The sequence below is a fragment of the Rhinopithecus bieti genome, unplaced genomic scaffold (genome assembly GCF_001698545.2).
Source record: "Rhinopithecus bieti isolate Rb0 unplaced genomic scaffold, ASM169854v2 scaffold_9976, whole genome shotgun sequence".
Classification (NCBI taxonomy): Eukaryota; Metazoa; Chordata; class Mammalia; order Primates; family Cercopithecidae; genus Rhinopithecus; species Rhinopithecus bieti.
The window spans coordinates 340,444-351,613 of record NW_016806761.1 but is presented as its reverse complement, the minus strand read 5'-3'; the positions used below and the strand labels follow the sequence as shown (position 1 = coordinate 351,613).

Sequence of the window (11,170 nt, the reverse complement as noted above, 5' to 3'; positions counted from 1 at the left end):
TGTCATACAAAATTGTGAATAGCATTTTCAATCCCTTGTAATCTTTGTGTCCTACAATGCTTTCTTTGGGAAACCCCACCCAAGAACAACTTTATTTATTTGTTCTATTAAAACGGTAGTATACCGGGGTGGGTGTCTTCAAAATGTACAGTGATATTGCTTGAAAACTCTGGGGCTAGAGTTTTGTGAGTGACTGCCGAATGCTGTCCTTGAAGTCACTTTAGTAAATAAGTAACGAAAAGTCAGAGTAACCAGTAAGGATGCACATAACTAGGAAGGAAATTCTCCCCTTCTGTTTTTTTTGTGTTTTAATTAAAAAGTTACATAACCCGTTTCATAATTTACCTTGACATTTCACATTGTCCTTTTTAAATAATGCAAATAAAACTAACTGGCTTGTCTCTTCCAAGTGAGGATAATGTTGGGGCATTTCTGAACAATTAATATTATGGTTCTTTCCTGATATTCATGTTAGGAGCTAACTTTATGTATATGGGTGAAAAGCTAATGCTTTGATTTGGATAGCTCTCCACCAGCTGAGAAGGGTGATTTGTACATACAACCAAGGGGTAATAAATAGGACACTGAAGGATATGACTGTAACATGCTGATGAACCAGAGAGAAGAAGCAAATATGTAGCAGCACAAATCATACAGTTGGTATGTCTATGGGATATGCCATGGCAAAATTATACAAGTGTAATTTATATTACATAGCTGGAAAAATTCCTGGGGATGTTAATTCTTATCTTGACACTTGAAAAAACAGTACAAGCCAAACACAGTGGCTCACACCTGTAATCCCAGCACTCTGAGAGGCTGAGGTGGGCAGATCACTTCAGCCCAGGAGTTCAAGACCAGCCTGGCCAACATGACAAAACCCCATCTCTACTAAAAATACAAAAAGTTAGCCAGGTGTGGGTGTGCATACCTGTAGTCCCAGGTACTGAGGAAGCTGAGGTGGGAGAATCACCAGAGCTTGAGAAGTCAAGGCTGTAGTGAGCTCAGATCATGCCACTGTACTGCAGCCTGGGCAATAGGAATGAGACCCTGTTTCCAAAAAAAAAATAAAATAAAATAAAAAAATACAACTGAGCAAGTGACTGAGTATCTCAAATTTCCCCCTGAAGGAAGCCATGTGGTTTTCCTCTGCTGGACTCTAACTGTGTAGCCTTGGACTAATCTCCAGGCCTCAGTTTCCTCAATTATAAATAGAGCTGTGATCCTCCTTCTTCAATGTTAAAAACATTTAATTGTACAGTAAGTGTTATGGGCTGACACGGGTTCCCCAAATTCATATGTTGAAGTCCTAACACCCAGTACTTCAAAATGTGACTGTATTTGAAGATAGAGTCTTTAAAGAGTTAATTAAGTTAAATGAGGTCATTAGGCCCTAATCTAATATGACAGGCTTCTTTACAAGAAGAGAAGAAGATTAGGAAACAGACAGAGGTAAGACCATTTGAAGACACAGGGAAAAGACTCAAGCCAAAGAGAGAGGCTTCAGAAGAAACCAACCGTATGAACACCTTGATCTCCAGTATCTAGCCTCCAGAATTGTGGAAAATAAAATTCTGTTGTTTAAACCACCCTGTCTGTGGTACTTTGTTGTGGGAGTCTGTGATAATCAATTTTATCTGTCAACTTAGCTGGGTCATAGTATTTAGATATTTAGTCAAACCTTATTCTGGATGTTTCTGTGAAGGTGTTTGTTGAATGAGATTAACATTTAATCAATGGACTTTGAGTAAAGCCGATGACCCTCCAAAGTGTGGTTGAATCTTATCCAATCTGTTGAAGTCCTTAAGAAAATAAGAACCGACCTCCCCTGAATAAGAAGAAATTCTGCAGACTGCCTTTGAACTTGAACTGCAACTCTTCCCTGGGTCTCCAGCCTGTCAGCAGATTTTGAACTTGCATATACAAAATCGTGTAAGCCAATTCCTTAAAATATATATTTCTTCCTCTCTCTCTCTCTCTCTCTCAATACACATTTTCTTGGTTCTGTTTCTCTGGATAACCCTGACTAACATATGGACCTAGCTAACTAATACAGTGTGTGAATTATATCTCAAGTCTGTGTTAAAAGAAAACTTAGAAGGCTGCATCCAAAATGTTAACAGTAATTATTTGATGGTAGAATTTGTTTTAGGTTTCTTTTTTGTTTAGTTTATCTGTACTTGAGACTTTTTGTGACCATGTGTTGTTTGTGTAATGATAACATAAGAAAAGATTTCCATTCAGAGGAATATTTAGAAGCAAGATTAGCTAATACAGAGCTCAGAGGACATGGGGGTATGGTGAGATGAGATGTAACACCACTTATTATGAAGATTTGAACAGCACCCAAATCAAATTACATCTACTACAGCAAAAAAGAAAAAGAAAAAAATAAAAGAAAGAAAGAAAAAAGAAAAAAAATTCAACATGGAACACAGCTATGTTATAGCTGCTAACACTCTTCCCTAGAATATATATAATACAGGAATTTTATTTTTCCTACAAAATCTATTTTTTCTGCCATTTTCAGTTATTTTTTCATTCAGCAAGCTTTTATTGAACATATGCTGTGTCCAAGGACTGCGCTACATGCTGGGGATTGAAAACAAGCAGACTCATTTCAATTAAGAAGTGTACACTTGACCGGGCGAGGTGGCTCATGCCTATAATCCCAGCACTTTGGGAGGCAGAGGGGGGTGGATCACTTGAAGTCAGACCAGCCTGGCCAACATGGTGAAACTCTATCTCTACTAAAAATACCAAAATTAGCTTGGCATGGTGGTTCATTCCTATAGTCTCAGCTCCTTGGGAGGCTGAGGCAGGAGAATCGCTTGAACCCGGGAGGCAGAGGTTGCAGTGAGCTGAGATAGCGTCACTGCACTCCAGCCTGGGTGACAGAGCAAGACTCCGTCTCAAAAAAAAGAAGTGTACACTCTAGTGGAGGGGACAATATGGTCCAATGTGATAAGGGCTCCCATGGAGAAGGCCAAGAATGCTGTTTGTGCACATGAGAGAAGCTGCCAGCCTACAGGGGATGGAGACGGAAGGAGAGGCTTTTTAATCCTTAGGACAACCCTGCAAGCTATAATTGATATTCCCATTTTGTAGATGAGTAAACTAAGTTTCAGAGAGCTTAAAAAATTTGTCCAAATCTCTCAAGAAGTAGAAGAAAGGGATTTAAGCACAATTCTGACACTAGAGTCCATATTCTTTCCACTATACCACATTCTGTGTATCTAATGCATTGTCAAGTGGACAAGCAAACAAGTAGAATACACTGAAATAGAACCAATTTTGTTTTTACTTTGAAGTAAGAATGTAGCTTTGTAGATGCTATATGGTTTGTCTTAGTCTTAATTACCTTGTTCTGCTCTTTTCACTAATTCTTGTAATTGCCAATAATAACAGTAACAATAGTTAACATTTATTGAGTGCTTCCTGTGTGCCAGATACTATACTTGGAGCTTAACAAAGTTCTCTTAATCAATCCTCATAACAGCCTGATGAGGTAGGCTGTGGTGTTGTTCCTATTTTATAATCAGGGAGACTGAGGCTTCAAGAGTTATCTGACAAGTGGCAAAGCTGGGATTTGATACCAGATCTCATTCCAAGAGCAAGTTTTTAACCACTTTGCTGCAGTACCCCAAACCAGACAACTGGCAGCCTCAAAACTCATTGCTGCCTGCTGGATTTTTTTAATTAGAAGGAAATCCTGGAAAGTAACTGATATTTCACATCACAAGAGATGATCAAGAAGTTCTCTTCTGTCTCTGGATCTCCTTAAGAAAGTTTCAGTGATTGGGCTCTGGAACTCTAGGTTGTTCTGAGAGACAGACACTGGTGGGTGGGATGTTTGGATTTGGGACCAAGGGTAACAAAATGGAGCCCTTTGCAGATTCTGTCTGGGTAGCGGCTCTTGCGTCCCATCCTACTAAAGCTACTCACACCCTCCCCTCTCTAACTCTCCCCACAGGAATCTGGTGGCCCCTTGAAGGGCTGTACTCTGTAAACAAACCAAACAGCATCCATAATGATAAACCACTAGGGAGGGTTTGGAAGGGGTGGAAGAAAGAGCCAGTCACGCTTCCTTAGCCAGTACAGCCCTTTGCTGCCCACTGACTGTGATGCTCTTTCCTGAATCTGCAATAGGAATGAGCTCACACAAAGGGCAGGCAACAGAGACAGCCTGTCCTGTAGCCCTGGTTCCCGGGGCTCCAGGTCCTGGGGAATTTCAGACAAAAGGAAGGAGAACAAGCCCATGGCGAAGGCTTTGGTTGAGAGCAAGAGAGAGGAACACCCACAGATCCCCTAAGCTTCAGTGTCAGGTAGATCCAGTCCAGGACACAAGAAAAGATAACTTTCAGGATGTTGTTTTCTTCCTGTGGAAGTAAGTGCTCACCCTTTATCTGACTGACTCAGGCTGGACTTCCACCAGGGTAGCCCAGAGGCTATGGAGCTTAGATTACAGGACTATGTCTGACCTTTGGGAGGCAGGGACAGGGGCATGATAAGCACCTGCTTCAGAAAACACTTGAACGCTGTGGTAGAGGTAATGAACATCACAGAGCCCCAGTTCCCTGTTGATGGGGACAGGTGTATTCTCTGTTTTGGTGTAGGGAGGGTGAGGGGAGAAGAAACTTGCCCCACCTCTGATGTATCTGTGGAGCATCACACTACCAGGCTGTGAGCAGGTCAGAGGCGAGTGTTAGGCATTGGTGCATTCTTCACCTGATGCCCCTGCCCCAACGTGATTCCCCTGCCCAAGGCAGGCAGAGAACTCTGGAATCTATAGGAGGCTCTACTTCATGCAGACAAAAGAGATGAAAGAGCATTTGGTGGAGCATCTGTGGGCTTGACCTGGGTCTGGCAAGTGGTAGTCTTCCGGGCATGGTGTGAGACCCTCGGGGCCCATCTTGGGCACTGAGAACTGTGATGACTTTGGACAGTGAGGAGCTGTGCCCACCGGGGGGTGGTAAGAATGTGGCCTCCGGGGAGGGCGAAGCCTCCAGTGGCAGCCCTGCTGGCTTGGGAGGGGCCCAATGTAGTCAGAACAGGTAAGTGCTCAGCACCCAAAGCCTGAAAAAGGAACACTGGGGGCCAGGACCTGTGACATCATCTAAGCTGGGATACAGGACACTGTGCCAGCCTGCCCTGATTAAGACAGAGGGGTTTGAACTAGGACATGACTTGTGTTCCTGAGACTAATAAGGATCAGAAGGCTTTGTTTGCTGATAATCCATTGCACCTGATGCTTTTATAGCTTTCCTTTTCCTGGATACCCGTTTAGATATCTCAAAATCTATTTTATACTGCAGGTGGGGGTTAAGCTGGATTAAAAATTATGGAACAGTCCTGGTAAGTGGGATGATTTATTCCTAGAAAACATTTACTGAGTCTGACTAACTGACAGCCTGTTGGTGTCCTACATTTTCACAACATTTAAATGAGGGATTGTAATGATCAATGTTGTGTACACAGTCTTAGTAAGTATTTGTTGAGTAGATATATAAGCACACATACAAATCAGTTTAATTCAACAAATACTTGCTAGATGGCTAATAAGTGCCTTCATGGGAATTAGTGTCTGATTTTGTGGCTTAATTTTTTGACAGTGACATAGTAAGAAGTATCTTTTATGTTGTAACTCATACACACACACACACACACACGCAGACCTGCAACAAAAATTTCATGATCTAACTTTTATCTTACTAGGTGAAATGCATTCTGATATTTTTCTATTCTATTCTTTTTTCTATTTTTTTTTAAGCTGATTAAGGCCAGTGTGGTGGCTCACACCTGTAATCCCCAGCACTTTGGGATGCCGAGGTAGGCAGATCACAAGGTCAAGAGATCAGGACCATCCTGGCCAACATGGTGAAACCCCGTTTCTACTAAAAATACAAAAATTAGCTGGGCATGGTGGTGCACACCTGGAGTCCTAGCTACTCAGGAGGCTGAGGCAGGAGAATCACTTGAACCTGGAAGACGGGGGTAGGAGTGAGCCAAGATCGTACCACTGCACTCCAGCCTGGTGACAGAGCAAGACTCCATCTCAAAAAAAAAAAAAAAAAAAAAAAAAAAAAAAAAAAATGCTAATGAAGACCCACTGATTGGATTTTATGACCCATCCGTGAGTCAGAGTCTGCAGTTTGGAAGACACTGGTGATACATGAAGTTACTGAATTTCTAATCTCATCTTTACCTGGCTAAAAGTTGAGGAAATGAATACAGAAGCTGGTGATTATGGTAGATGCTCACTCACTTACCAGTGTCATATACAAATGTGTCTGTCAGTGGAGCTCAGTGACCAAGAAGGAAAAAAAATGAGTGACTTCTCATTGAGCCCAAAGGAAAGTAGGGAATCAATACCTTTTCTTTTGGCTATCTTCCCACAAACTTGAGATCAGCATGGTAGGTGATGATGAATGTCTGTGTCATCACTGAAAACAAAGAAATGCTACCCCCCGATTTATGAATCCTTAATTAAAGAGTTTAGAACATGTGTGATTGTTAACCAAGAGAAAACACATCTGAACAAACCCCTTGAAAATACGATTTCAACTCCCAACTAAACATCTCATTTGCAATATTAGGCAAAACCGGATCCTTTTTACAGTGAGAGCTGACACTGTTGGAGCAATCCAGAAGATGCTGGTTTTGGAGAAAGTCTGTGATGTTAATCAGATTTTTAGAATTCTGACTCCACTCCATCAAGGACTGACCACTCCTGCCTTGTTATTCCCCCTCACATTTATATATGTTTTAAAAGTGGTTACACCTATGAGGTGCTATTTCTTACACATTACTAGCTTACAATTTTTTCTCCCTCCCAGATTATAAACTTGCAGACAAGAAATTGTTTCTTCTGGGTCTTTATATTCCCAGTGCTAGGCACAGAGTAAGTGCTTTGTGAATGTTTGTAGAATAATTGAATGATAATTGGTTCAAATTGTTTGGAATGGTATTAATAACGAAAAGTACAGATTAGTTTACTTATGAAGGAAAATTGAGCTGCAAAAAGAGAAAGAGAACTTTCTGAAACAGAACTTGGGATTCTTACACATCATAAGTTGAATAAGGTTCAGATAAAGGCATAGTAATTGTGTTTTTACACTTATGTAAGAACACATAGGACCCTCGCCATTCTTTTTTCTGTTTTTACTTCGAGACAGGGTCTCCCTCTGTTGCTCAGGCTGGAGTGCAGTGGTGCGATCTTGGCTAACTGCAACCTCCACCTCCCAGGTTCAAGTGATTCTCCTGCCTCAGCCTCCTGATCCTTGCCATTCTTATGTTGAATTTTGCATCATAGGTCTTCGACCTGTGAGAAATCTCAATAAATCACCTAATCCAGCTTCCTGCTTTCACAGAGAGGGTTTTTTTTTTTTTTTTTTTTTTTTTTGGTTGATAAAGCAAACATATCAAAAAATTGGAGATTTATATAAGTTTAATCTCAATTGTGGAAGTGTATCTGAGATATCTATACCCGATGAAAGCTGAGGATAGCAGACCCAGGACCAAGAATGCTTTAAATTTTTCAGATGACAGATTCATTGAGCAGCAAAAATTCTTGATTTTGTTCCAGGTGGTTTCGTTGATGACTCATTTATTATTAATTTAAGCAAATTATGGCTATCCATCTTCCTTTTGCTAAATATCTGATTTCCTTTCCTCTCTTTGCAATTGGAAGGAAGTGCCCATGTGGCTAGTTGTAGCCAAAAATATGTAAGAGGAAGTGTGCTGAAGGACTTCTCATAAACACTTGGCTTTTCTGATTAAAAAATGTGGTTAGTGTTGCTCTTTCCCACTCATCCAACCTTGAATGTAGAATGATACCTGCAGACATGGTAACTATCGCAGACAAACAGAAGGCAGAAGACTTGGCATAATGATGACAGCAGAGTAAGTAAAAAGATGGAAAGAATGGAGATCTTTGATGTCACCCCTGAGCAGCCGACCAATGCTAATGACCCCCATGTTTGGGTTTCTGCGTCCTGTTAAAAAACTGAAAATATATAAAAACAAAAACAAGATTCTTCTATGAGTTAGGTATCCTGGTACTTGATTGCAGTTAAAACCTTCCTAATTGATACGGCCAGTAGGAATACATCAATGACCAGATCTCAGTCCTATCAAAAGAACTTACCAGGAACTAGGCACAGTGGTTCATACCTGTAATCCCAGCACTTTGGGAGACTGAGGCAGGTGGATCACCTGAGGTTAGGAGTACCAGACCAGCCTGGCCAACATTGTGAAACCCCATCTCTTTTAAAAGTACAAAAATTAGCTGGGCATAGGGGCAGGCTCCTATAATCCCAGCTACTCGGGAGGCTGAGGCAGGAGAATTGCTTGAACCCAGGAGGCAGAGGTTGCAGCGAGCCAAGATCGCGCCATTGCACTCCAGCCTGGGCAGCAAGAGCGAAACTCCATCTCAAAAAAAAAAAAAAAAAGAACTTACTAGGATGGAAAACAATTGGATTTATCTAAATAAAATATCAATATGGGGATTTTGGTTTTAAAAAAGTAATTAATTCATTTACTTTTCATTCAATTAAAACTGGAATACTAAAGGATCAATCTAAAGATATACATAGAACTTCCTTTGAGAATCACTGAAAAGTAGGTAAGGAAAAGAAACTGATGTTCCTTTAGTGCCTACCACTGGCTGGGCTCAATACCAGATATCTTTACACTCAGTTTTCACAAACCTCACAAGAGCTTCTCCCCATCTCACAAAAGATCACTGAGCCTTAGACACGTTACTATAACTTGCCCAAAGTCACATAGTAAATCTTAGAGCCAGAAACTGGGTCTAGAGAATTATTTTAATGACTTTCAAATGAATAGTTATGAGCCTAAAGGAAAAAAAAAAAAAACTGAGGCAAAATTAATGGAGTTCATCTGGGCCAAGGTTGAGGACCACTGCCCTGGGCACACTTGCCTTGGGGAGTCCTCTATTAACCTTTTGTCACAAGCAGGTTTTCAAAGGCCAAAAAAAGGGAGAGTTGGGGGACAAAAAGTGGACTGATAAAGTTGTTTGTCAGAAATTCTCACTGGTTTAAACAAATAACATGGATTAGATTGGCTACACATTGTTGAACTATAGGGTATGGGTATGGTGTCCTGTGTGTGGCATTGCTAGGTTAATTTATAGCTACTTGTGGCAATAGCAAGCAGTTTCAAGAGATGATTACAGGCCGGGTGCAGTGGCTCACACCTGTAATCCCAGCACTTTGGGGGACTGAAGCGGGCGGATCACTTGAGGTCAGGAGTTGAACCTTTCCCTGGCCAACATGGCGAAATCCTGTCTCTACTAAAAATACAAAAATTAGCTGGTCGTGGAGGTGTGTGCCTGTAATCCTAGCTACTTGGGAGGCTGAGGCACAAGAATCCCTTGAACCTGGGAGGTAGAAGTTGCAATGAACCGAGATCGCACCACTGCACTCCAACCTGGGTGACAGAGGGAGACTCTGTCTCAAAAGAAAAAAAGAAAAAAAAAAGAGAGATAATTACGTAGCTTGGGTGGGGGTGGGAAGAAGTAGGACATAATTGCTGTCTCATTTTAATGCGTCTCTGGGCCTGATAATTTAAAAGGGGTCCCATTCCTCAAATAAGAAGTATTCCTATATATATTCTTTTCTTTCTCAATGTCTTCTTCACTTGCACTAAATTGAAAGCAACCTGACAAAAAAGTTAAATTATTTAATATGTAAAGGAATAGCATTTTGATTACTTTGAAGTATGGACAGTATCTCAATTAAGTTAATAAAATATTTGTAGGTTACTTATGTGAATCTTACTTTCATAAACAGATAAGCTTTGTTTCTACGATCTACATGGATTTTCCTTTAGTAAATAGATAAGCTTTGTTTCTATTGGTACACCAGTTTTTTTTTTCCTAAAGGATATTCCTCAAATACTTGAAGGTGCTAAAAATTTACATCTTTTAAGACATTTAAACCTTTCCCACGTCAAGTTTGTTTGTATACCAATTACTGCTCTTTGTCAGTTGCAAAAGTCAAACTTCAAATTAACCCTTGTCTGAATTACCACATATTCAAAATTATGAGAGTCAATTAACTTTTATTACATATAAAAGATTATTATTTGGATGAAGATGAGCGTATCTAAAGTGAAGACATGGAAGCTAATTGGCTCAGACCACGACAGATCTTTGAAATTGTCTTTCATTCTCCAAAACCATTGCTTACATAAAGCCGTCTTGATCTGTACTGTTGTGGTGATGGTTTATGAACAATAACAGGAAGGCCGAGCTAAGCAGATGGTATTGGAGAGACAGGGAGACCCTGCCTTGGGGGCTGGGGAGTGGAACGTGTGCAGATGACACGGCCAGGGGAAATAAGGCTAGAAAGATAAAATGGGGGCAGAGCTTAGAAAGCTTTGAAGATCTGTATGAGGAGCCTGAACTTAAAAAGTTCTTGAGGATTCTAGGAAGATTGATTAGATGTGAAATGATGTGAAGTGCACAGAGAATAAAATCAGGAGAATTTGTTTTGATTTCTTAATTAATCTATAAACTTCTTAGGGGTAGGGTTTTATTTTTCATCTATTTGGTCTCCTTGGCCACATTATGCCCAAGATGTGCATTCAGAAAATATTCTAAAGGCTGGGCGCGGTGGCTCATGCCTGTAATCCCAGCCACTCTGTGGGTCTGAGGCGGGCGGATCACTTGAGCTCAGGAATTTGAGACCAGCCTGGCCAACGTGGCGAAACCTCATTTCTGCGAAAAATACAAAAATTGACCAGGTGCGTTGGCACACGCCTGTAATCCCAGCTACTCAGGAGGCTGAGGCAGGAGAATCGCTTGAACCCAAGAGGCAGAGCTTGCAGTGAGCCAAGAGCTCACCACTGCACTCTAGCCTGGGTGACAGAGCAAGACTCCATCTCAAAAAAAAAGTGTATATATATATATATACACACACACATATATATACACACACACACATTTACATGTACATATATTTATACATATATATATATGTGTGTGTGTCTATATATAAAATTGTTTATTGAACCCAAACCAATGAAGTGACAGGATTACCAAAAAACATATGCTCGAGGTTGAAGCCACGAGACTCTGGAATTTTCACAAATCTTCTAAGGTCTCTCTCTGTCACCCAAGCTGGAGTGCAATGGCACAATCTCAGCT

At 40.8% G+C, this 11,170-nt stretch overlaps 1 protein-coding gene across 2 annotated transcripts in view; it reads left to right on the top strand.

Annotated features, from left to right (window-relative positions):
* Positions 1 to 1,808: 1,808 nt before the first annotated feature.
* MRO (maestro) overlaps positions 1,809 to 11,170 on the top strand; it is a 44,345-nt gene continuing 34,983 nt past the window's right edge. For both annotated transcript variants that reach the window (XM_017877550.1, XM_017877544.1), the window contains exon 1: positions 1,809 to 1,932. The gene's annotated coding sequence lies outside the window, so the exon portion shown is untranslated. The remainder of the gene's footprint in view (positions 1,933 to 11,170) is intronic.